This window comes from Lichenostomus cassidix, chromosome 20 (assembly GCF_008360975.1).
Source record: "Lichenostomus cassidix isolate B80296 chromosome 20, HeHo_3.0, whole genome shotgun sequence".
NCBI lineage: Eukaryota > Metazoa > Chordata > Aves > Passeriformes > Meliphagidae > Lichenostomus > Lichenostomus cassidix.
In genome coordinates, this window is record NC_139500.1 from 12,141,158 (window position 1) to 12,151,571 (window position 10,414).

At 53.4% G+C, this 10,414-nt stretch overlaps 1 long non-coding RNA gene across 1 annotated transcript; it reads left to right on the plus strand.

The window, feature by feature from the left end:
• The first annotated feature begins 3,249 nt into the window (after positions 1–3,249).
• On the plus strand, positions 3,250–6,324 carry LOC146428845 (uncharacterized). Its single transcript, XR_014856083.1, has 2 exons — positions 3,250–5,433; positions 5,547–6,324. It is a non-coding gene; the product is annotated as an uncharacterized LOC146428845 (long non-coding RNA).
• The last annotated feature ends 4,090 nt before the right edge of the window (positions 6,325–10,414 follow it).

Genomic DNA, 10,414 nt, shown 5'->3' on the forward strand with positions numbered 1-10,414 from the left:
CCCCTGGGGCTGGAGAGCCCTGGTGTTGTGCAGCAGGTGGGGTCTGTTCTCTCCAGGGAAAATGGAAATCCATAGCTCTGCCCAGTACTGCTCTCTGTCAAATTGATCTCAGGCTGGATCTTTACCTTTCCAGGCATATCAGTGGCTTTCCCGTGTGCCTTTCCTGCTCCTCTCTCCAAGAGATGCTCTTCTGGGACTGTTGTAAGACACAGACATTTAACTCTGCTAAAGAGGCAGGGAATGGGGGCTCCAGCAGCCTCTGGGGAAGGAAATTGCTCTCCAGCTGCTTCCCTGGTGAGTTGTTAGTGTGTGTTGGGTTAGCAGTGGGGTAGGAGTGGGTTAGTAATGGGTTAGTAATGGGTTAGCAGATTCTGGGGAGCTGCTTGGTGCTGAGAGCTCTCTGGAGAGCTTTTGGCCTCACGTGGGAGCTGGTAAGTACAGGAGCACTCTCAGGATATGCTGAGGGGTACAGGAGCACTCTCAGGATGTGCTGAGGGCAATGTCCTCACTAAAATCTGTAATCTGCAATTTCTTGAAGCATTTGAGGGAAAGATGATTGGATCCTCATCTGCTCTGCCTGCAGGGAAGTGTCCCCCGGAGCCACACCCAGGCTATGACATTTCCTTAGGAGTGAGAGGTCATGGCTGGCACTTCAGTGCCATAATCAGGTGCTTCCCCCTCTGCCACATCCCCCCTTCTGTGACACCTCACCCCTTGGGATATGGTCTGGGGCTAGCTGACCTTGTTTCACTGCCAAACCAGCCCTGCTGCAGCTCTCACAGGAGCACATCCCAGCTCCCTGGCTCTGCCCCCACCTTGTCTCGTGTCAGTGTCACTGTCCAGTTGCATTTGCTCCCAGTTTTCCTACCCCTAAGCTGACCCTCACTCTCTGGAGTCCTGCATGTGTGTCAGTGCTGGGCTTTCCTGCAGGGCTGATGGGTGCCATGGTGCTGCTGTGGGTGCTGTGGGACGTGCTGTGCCCCAGCTGGAGCTGGGAGCCCCTGCCTTGCTTGCTCTGGAGAGAGCTTGAGGGACAAAACTGCTGGCCTGGAGGTCCCAGCCTGGGCTAAGCTGCTTGTGCTTCTCTCTCCCTCCTCTCCCTCCCTCAGACCTGCCCCCTCTGCTAAACCCCACCACGGAATCCCACCGGGCACTCCTGTGATGCTGCAGCTCCTCCCTCCCCAGCCACAACCCTAGTGTCACATTCTGGGGTTCTGGGGACACCTCTGTCACTCTGGGTGCTAGGCGAGGGTTTGACAGCTCAGCATTAAAACAGCACAGAGGGCTGGGGACCCCCTTGGCTGCACTGGGGCTGCCTTGCTGGGTGTTCTCCCGGGGTGCTCCATCCTTCCACAGCTCCCCTGGGATGCACTCCACTCTGGTGCCCCCAGCATGTTGCAGCCCTCTGGGTTATCATGGCACTGTGGCTCCAGCCACACAGGTGACAACACCAGTGACAACTCTAATCCCTTTGCAGGTGTCTTTAAATCTCATTGCTTTCATTAAAAGCACTCAGCTCATTGAAGGCCCTGGATGCAGTGTGTTTATGGAATTAGCCTGGAAGGATGAGTTTGTTCTCCCTCAAGAGGTGTAGCATCACTAATTGATAGAACAGGTTAATCCCTTTATTAGGGCTCTGCTGAGAGGACCCTCAGGTTGACATTTGCATGCAATGCCCAACGCTCCCTCTCTCTCCTGCTCGTTTTTAACATTATTTTGGTTCTTATGACAAAATTGCACTGCTCATCTGGAAAGCTCTTGCCCTTCTAAATCCCTCTCATGTTTGGCTGCTCAGCCCCATGGCAAAGAAAAGAGCTCTCAACTTCATTTTCAAAAATCAAGGTCCATTAAATGGAAGTGATGCTTTCCACATCTTGTGGCTCTCAGCAGCCCACCCCTATCCCTCCCTCCCTCCTCCCCTCCCCTGGCTCCAGGCCTTCAGCTCTGCTGGACACCTCCTGAGCTTCTCATCTGGCAGGATTTTGAGGCCATGTTTTAGGGCATTGTGAGAGTTTTCCCCATCCTTGTCTGTGCTATGGGAACCTGGTGACATCCTGTGTCACCTCAGAGCTGTGGCTGACAGCTTCCCTCACTGGCTGTCCCTTGGGGCTGAAGGAGGGGTGGTTGGTTGGATCCAGCTTGGTCTGGGGTTGGCTCATGTCACCCTCCTGCTGTCCTTGGGGTTCTCCTGCCCTCTGCTGAACAGTCCACCTTCACTCGTGCTCCTGCTCTTGGTCCATCCTCCTTCCTGAGCAGCTCCCAGTGTGTGATGGGAGGAGATCTTCACAGGGATTTGGCCAGCAGGAAACAGGGACATGATGTACAGGGCTTGGGCAGAGCTTCCCCATCCACGGTGAGTTCTCCAAAACCTTTGCAGCTCCTGGGACTCACCTGTGGGCATTAGGGAGGAGATGGCTTTGGGATTAGGTAGAACTGAGGCTTCTAGGGCTTTGTAGAGTCCTGACTCGGCAGCACTCTGGCTTCAGGATCCCAAATGTCTCAGGCACCAGTGGGGTTTGGACTGGGCTATCCTGCAGAGACACAACCTAAAAGCTTTTGCTGCTGCTTGGCTCATTGTCTCTGCTGTGCTTGCAAAATCCTCAGATTTGGGTTGGAAAGGACATTAAAGCTCATCCAATTCCACCCCCTGCCATGGGCAGGGACACCTTCTACTATCCCAGGGTGTGCCAACCTGGCCTTTGACACTGCCAGGGATCCAGGGGCAGGGCCTCTGTGCCAGGGCCTCCCCACCTCACAGGGAACAATTCCTTCCCAATATCCTACTCTCCGTGACAGCTCAGCCTCTGCGGTGGCACACAAAAACCTTTCCAAGCCATGCTGGAGCACGGGACAGTCTGCAGTTTCCCACTCGAACACTTGGAGGCAAAAACTGCCTTTCTGCATTTGGGACAGCGGGATGCCTCCCTGCTGTGGGCCTGCTGGCACAGCTGGCACAGCTGGCAGCACGGCAGCATCTCCTGCCCACCCTCCTGGCTCTTTCCCCGAGATTCGGGGGTCACTACCCCTGGCACTTTGCTGGGCACAAAGCCACTCGCCCGAGTGCAGGGCCCGAGCTGGGGTGCTCTGCCAGCCCCGAGCTTCCCCCGGGGGCAGAAGGTGATCCCAGGGGACACAGCTGATGCTGCTGAGGGCATCCTGACAAGGTCACTCGCACCCAAAAGCAGCAGTGGCTCATCACCCACCATCGCCTTCCTCTGGAAAACCAACTCCCCGCAAAACACTTCCTGAACTCCATTAAACCTCCGTAAATTAGAGACCAGTATTTCCGTGCTCTGACAGGGTCACTGGCTGCCGGCTGTTAATGAAAACCATTTTTTCCCACTTTAATTTCCAGCTCCCTTTCCCCAGGGTGCAGCCCGGCCCTTGCATGGCTCCAGTCCCCATTTCCAGTCCCTCTGCTGCTTTCCTGGGCACCCAGAGCCTGCAAACCTCGAGGAAAGTCTTCCTCTCCCAGTCCCCCTGGCTGAGTCCGCTGGTGCCACCGGGATTTGGGGATGCTGTTGGTGCTCAGATGAGCATCCAGAGGCAGCGCAGTTGCTCCCCAGAATCTTTAGGGAGAACCCAGCGGAGGAAAGGCTTATCCGAGAGGGATTTGCCAGCAGAGGGCAATGCCGGGATGAGTTTCCCTCTGTTTGCTCTCAGCTCTACCTGACCAGCAATGACATGGAGATAAAACGCAAATCACTCTTATATATTGCAATATGGAGCAGCTCTGCCTGGCACATAAGTTAAACTATAAAGTTAAAATACAAAGAAGAGGGAGAAAAGGGAAAAAAGACCATTTTTAGTTGAACAGCTGGTGATGCCTCAGTAGCCACCACCATGAACTGTCACAGCACTTCCCAATCCAATACCTGACATTATTTTTCAGCCTCATTCAGTTCAGTTCAGTTTCACCTCAGTCCTGAGCAAATATTGATGCACCTCATATAATCCCACCAGTGCATCCTGGAGAACTTCCTTCTGTTTGCAGGGAGCTTGGTACCCTGCATATCCCCTGGCCAGGAGCCAAGGGGCATGAGCACAAAGTAAAGCAGAAGAGCAAAAGGACACAGAGCAGAGGGGCTGTGTGTGCATGGGGATTGCTGGGAGAGCTTTTTGGAGGTCAGGGATGCTCTTCCCACGTGCCTGCCCAGACCAGGGCTGTCAGGGCAGGGTGGCTGTGGGTTCATCCCCTGTGCCAAGGGACTGTGGTGTCCTGATCTCACTGCAAAATCCTCCAGGGCACCTTTCTAGCGTTTGTGCTCAGAGAGTGTTAGCACTAATCTTCCTGATCTCTGCTCAGTTAATTATCTTTCTCCACACTTCACCCCTCCCACTCCTGATCCACAATCCGTGGTGCCTTCTCAGCATGGACACAGACACTGACCCTGCAGCTGAGGCTTCATCTCCAGCTGTTCACTCTCAATTTCAGGTCTCACTTGAAGTCTTCACCTTAAATTCCTTTAAAAGCTTCCTTCAATCTGCCTGTGATCTGCTCCCACTGATTGGGGTGTCCCTCCCTGTGACACCCCCTGCTCCCACACCCCACAAACCACCCCAGCTTCTCCCACAGGTGATGCTCACTCCTAGCAAGGTCCAAAAAACCAGGACAGAACAGTACTAAGGGCATGCTTTGGTATTTATTTATGGGCACAGGTACAACAGGCAGTTCTGTATTTAACCCTCCAGCAGCCTGGTGGAGATGGGCTGTGTTATTCCATGGTTATGGAAACAAGGTGAGGAGCTGCTCTGGAGATGTAAGGGGTATTTTAGGCTGGGACAGCAGGGAGAGAAAAGCCATAAAGACCCTCAGAGGAATGTGACTGCTGGGAAAGGAGCAGGTGAAGTGAGGGAGTCTGGTGGCCTCAGTGTGGCTGTGCAGGACTTGGAGGGACCCAAAGGAAAGATGGGGACAGAGAATTCAGCAGGGCCTGTAGGGACAGAAGGGGGCATGGCTGGAAACTGAGGAAGGGCAATTTAGTTTCTGTCTGTGGAAGAGGTTTTTTTGAGGAAGTGTGGCTGGTGAGACATTGGCACAGGCTGTGGATGCCCCATCCCTGGGAACATTCAAGATCAGGCTGGATGGGGCCCTGAGTAACCTGGTCTGGTGGGAGGTTGCAAAGGTTGGAATGAGAAGATCCTTAGGGTCCCTTCCAAGCCAAACCATTCCAGGATTCCATCATTGTATGATTCCCATCCACTGCTGTGGAGTGGCACCAGAACTTCTGTGGCATCACAGCCCCAAGAGTGTGCCTGATGGAACTTCCAGGGAAGCAGCACAATGCACCCTTCACCTGCTGCCAGTGGTCACTTCTCACTCACTCTCCGTGACATCTGTCAGTCCTGAGTTGTTCCTGCCTTCTGGACTTTTCCTGCTGTCTGGACTGAAGCACCAATCCCAGCAGGATGTGCACTCCTGTCCCAGAGAAGGTACAGTGCCATTCCAGGGAGGTGGGCACCCCCTGACTGCCTGGGCAGGCTGCAGGCCTGTGGGGATGATGAGGGACAGGGACTCTGCTCTGAGCTTGTGGTCCCTCGTGCAGACTGCAGTAGAGAGAGAGGAGGAGATGGAAGTGGACATGGACAAGGAAGAGAGCATGGAAGTGGATGTGGAAGACACCATAGAGGAGATGGAGGTTGATGTGGGGGAGGAAGGAGAGGAGATGATGGATGTTGATATGGAGGAAGAGACGGAAGACATGGAGGTGGATGAGGAAGACGAGGAAGAGCCCATGATCCTGGGATGAAGACCGACCCCAGCAGCAGGACAGGCAGGTGCTCCCCATGCCCTGCCCACAGGCACAGTGGCTCCCCTGCCACCAGGCTGGGGCTGGCCTGGGTGGCACCACACAGGGACACGGTGGCCCAGGGGATCCCTGGATTCTGGTGGCACAAGCACCACCCCCGGCCTGCCCTGCACTTGCTTTGGGCCACACCAGCCCCGTGCCAGCGCCTGAGCCCAGCTCCCAGCTCCCAGCCAGGCTCAGTGCTGGCGGCAGAGTGCCGCTGTGCCAGCGTGTGCCAGCCTGGGGGCACGGGGAACAGCCCTCAGGGCCGCAGGGGAGTGACCGTGCTGCTTCCTTCTCTTCCAGGACTGACGGAGATGATGGATACTGTGCCATCGCAATATACATTTATGAAATTTTTAGGTTTTTTGTAAATATGTTTGTTAGGTTCCAGTTGTTCTATAGGTCCTCTATACTGTAAATACGTTGATTAGGTTGCTGTTTTTATAGAGGACTTTATCCTGTAAATACGTTCTATAGATTGTTGTTGTTATAAAGATTCTTCTATTCTAAATACGTTCTGTTGTTCACTGTTGTTGCTGCTCTTCTGTAAATGAATTGTCCTTGCTTGTCACAGCCCGGGTCTCCTTGCCATTCCTTTGGGCACAGGCAGCGTTTGCACACTTGTGGTTTCCACTTGCTCCAGCTTCCCGGGGCTGGAGGTCCCTGGGGGTGCTGGCATGGCCGCCCTGGGGCTGGGGGACCCTCTGCACAGGGGGATGCCACTGACAGAGGTCCCACTGTCCCTGCAGTTGCTCTGCACACACTTGGTGTCTGTAGGGGGAAATCCCAGCAGGCCCTGTCCTGTAGGGGCAGAGCAGAGCAGAGCTGAACCTGCATGGTCCTGCAGAGCCTGACCCACGGCTCTTCCCTGGGTAGCCCTGGCACTGTGAGGCTGTGCTGGGCTGGGGCACCCCTGCTCCTGGGAACCCCGAGGGGCTGGAGGGCTCTCCACAGGGCACAGGGGCCTCTGGCTTTGGCAAGAGCTCCAGGAATCCTTGGAGATAACCGTGGCTCAGTGGGCAACCCAGGGTCCTGCAGGCCTGGCCTCAGCTGCAGGGAGCGAGCGTGGCAGAGACGCTGTGTCCCCATGGGCAGGATTTGCTTTGGAGAAGGTGCTTGTGGGAGCACAGGGAGCTTGGAGCTGAGCTGGGCAGGGACCCACGGCCTGGCCAAGGTGCCCCTTGCAGTCACTCTGGGCTGGGGGCAAGGGGACACCTGGGATCTGCTCCTAATGGGTCACAACAGACTCCACAAGGAGCTGCCGCTGTGGCAGCAGAACTCTGCCCAACACAGGCTTCATTCCTTTGATTATGTCCCTCAGCACCAGAGCTCGTTTAGTTCCTCTCCAGGGATAACACAATATTCCCCATGATTGCCCATGAAGCTGCAGCCCCTGCAGGGCTCATCCCTGCCCCAGCTCTGGGGTCCTGGGCACAGAAGGACCTGGAGCTGTTGGAGTGAGAGCAGAGGAGGCCCTGGAGATGCTGCGAGGGCTGGAGCCCCTCTGCTCTGAGGAAAGGCTGAGAGAGTTGGGGTTGCTCAGCCAGGAGAAGAGAAAGCAACAAGGAGGCCTGACTGCTGCCTCCCTGGCTGAGGGCTGGGCATAGGGGTGGCCCTGGGCACTCATGAACCTGAGGCCAAGTCCTTTCCTTAATTAGAAAAGAAAAAGAAGTATTAAATGGAAAAGAAAAAGGGCAAATGTGTTTATTTGTGTATCAAGAACTTGGGGTGAAAAAATGAACCAAGTGTTCTCAGGTCCATTGTATGATGCAAAGGACAGGGACAATAATTCAGGTACTCACTAGCTGTGGAATCTCCATGTTTCCTTGGAGATCAGCACTGGGGACAGCCAGGTGCCCATGCTGGGGACACCAGCCCTGAGGGCTCCAGAGGTTTCCGAGGTTTGGAAGCAGTTTTCCTCCAGCTTGTTTTCCTGCTGGCAGGTGAACACCTTCCAGGGCATCTCTGCTCTCCTGGGTAAGGCATCAGAGGGGTTTAATGCAAGCTGTGTTAAAAGCTCCCTGTCTTTATGCAGAGCCATAAACTAATGAAAGAGAGCTGAACTCCTGGTAAAAATCATTGGATCACTTTTGCCTTCAGGCTTTCATTTTTATCAAACTTTAATTTTCATCAGGATTTAACTTTATTCAGATCATCGGACTTTTAGGAGATATATAAAGCTTTCATTTTTCTCAGACAGGAGCTGCTGGTGAAAGCTCGATGCACTGATGATGGATGGGTGCTGGTGAGGGTGGTGGGTCTGAGCCTTGGGGGTGTCTCACTGCATTTCCTGGCTTGGACAAGCTGCTGTTGGTCCAAGTGTTCTGGACCAGAAGCCTGATGAGGAGAAGGGTTTGTGGGAAAACAAGTTTCAATAAAACCTTTCAGTGCTTGTTATAAATGTTGGGAAGAGATGCTGAATATTCCTTGCTCCCCTGGGAAAGCCAAGAGAGTTTTTTGAGCATGGAGCTCAGGATGAGCAAACTGGCTGGGGAAGAGGATGATGCCCAGAAGTGGACACTGCCTACCAGGGCAGGAGAGGACTGTGCCCTCCCAGCCCATGACAGAACCCTGGTGGCTGTGCTGACCCTCTGCCAGGGTTGAACCCCCTCACCTGGCTGTGCTTTCCTGCCTCCATCCTGCCCTGGTTGCACTCCCACAGGGGTGTTTGTGAGGGGCCCTTGGAAAAGCAGATTAACGAGTGAGACATTGGGAATTAAACCAATCCAAATCCTCACAGTGAGCAGGGCTGCTGTCAAGTGCTGCTCCCGAGGGAGATAATATCCCTTCCCCCTTAATTTCTTAGTAAATCCATTATGATTAATGCTATTACAGTGGGAACACTATTATTATAAATACACTGGTGATGGCAGAGCTGCAGCATTAATAATGCTGGGTATTACTTAACTAATTAGTTGATAGGACTGTTACCCAGCTGCATTAAGCTGAGCCTTGAATTGCAGAGTTCCCTGGGCTGTCTCTGCTGCAAGGACATGAAATGAGAAGCATCTCCTTCCATCCTTGTGGCCAAAAGCCACCTCCCTGTGGCACTGTCAGTCAATTTTAAATTCCTCCAGGGATGCTGACCCCACCACTGCCCTGGGCAGTCTTTTCCAGTGCTTGACAGCCCTTAAGATGAAGAAATTTCCCCTAATATCCAACCTAAACCTCTCCTGGTGCAACTTGAGGTCTACTTCTTTTGTCCTGTCACTTGCTGGGAGAAGAGATTGACTCCCATCTGGTTCCACCCTTCTGCAAAAATGGAATTAGCAGGTGCCCTCCCTAGCTGAGGGTTTGCTGGGCTTGCCTTTTTGCCCTGTCCCTTTGGTGTCCCTAGGGACCCTTAGGTGTCCCCAGGGGATGCAGAAGGCTCTTCCCCTCCTCCTTCCCATCCCCTGCTGCTCCTGACACAAACAGGTCCTGGCTTGGCTGGAGGGCTCCTTGTCATGCCTTCAAATTAACACCTACTTAAAATTCCAGTGCAAATGCATTTTTAATTTCCTTAATTAAAAGTACTTCCTCGTTAGAGCTGAATAATGGGATTTGAAGCCCAGAAGTAGCAGGGTGTGTCAGGCTGCATGGTGAGCACGGTGAGATCCTGGGAGCAGTGGGATCATGTCCCACGTGTTTGGGGAGCCAGAGCCAGCCAGAGCTCAGCATCCCTCGCACCTCCCGAGAGCAAAATTCACCCAAGTGGCAGTTTAAAATGATACCCAGCAGTCCCTGGTTTTCCAAAGGTTGAAGATGATGGATTGCTCCCACTGCCTCCCCTAGAGCCCAAAAAAAGGTCCAAAGGGGATGCTGGGGGGTCTGATCCATTCTCACCATGGGGGACTTTGGGAATTTGGGGTGAATGTGGAGCAAGATCATCCCAGGACCCAGTATGGGACGGGGTGAGCTCCTTCCCCTGCACTGCTTTGCCCCAGGATGCCTTTGCCCAGGACAGCTCTGGGGGTTTGGCTTTGCAGGGGTTTCTCAGGCTGAAGTTGCTGGGGGGCTGCTGGAGGGCTGTGTGCTGGGGCTCTGCTGAACACAGGACTGGGGAAGAAAAGGGAGAATACATGATGATGATGAGACAAAATGCATTTAATGAGCTCCTGCTGCCCTTCCACACCCCAGTGCCAGGGCTCATGGGTGGGAGATGCTGGAGCAAAGAGATGGATTAGTCCCACATGTATCTGACTGAGACTATTGAGTGAAAGCACAGATTTCCAACTCCAGATCTCCAAAACCTCCCTGCTGTTCTGTCTGGATGCCCCCTACCCCTTCCCAAACCCTTCCCTGTGCTGTGTTTGGGAGTTCTTAATGTATTTATTTAAATTAATAATAGTTTACCCATTAAAATGCTGCAGATCAGTGGGTTTTTCCTGAAGGAGGAGTGTGTTTGGCTCTGGAGGGTTCATTAGCTGCATGTTGGGATTGGGAGGTGCTGTGCGCAGAATGATTTATACACATCCCTGCCACTCGAGCCAATCCAGCCCAGAATAATTCAAACCCAATTCCATAAATCACTTATTAATTATTACTGAAGTATTTATGCAGCAGAGGTGCCTTCCTTTGAATTGCTGGGGTTTTTTTACCAGCATTTGCTGCACTGACAAAAAGATTTTGACTCTTCGGTG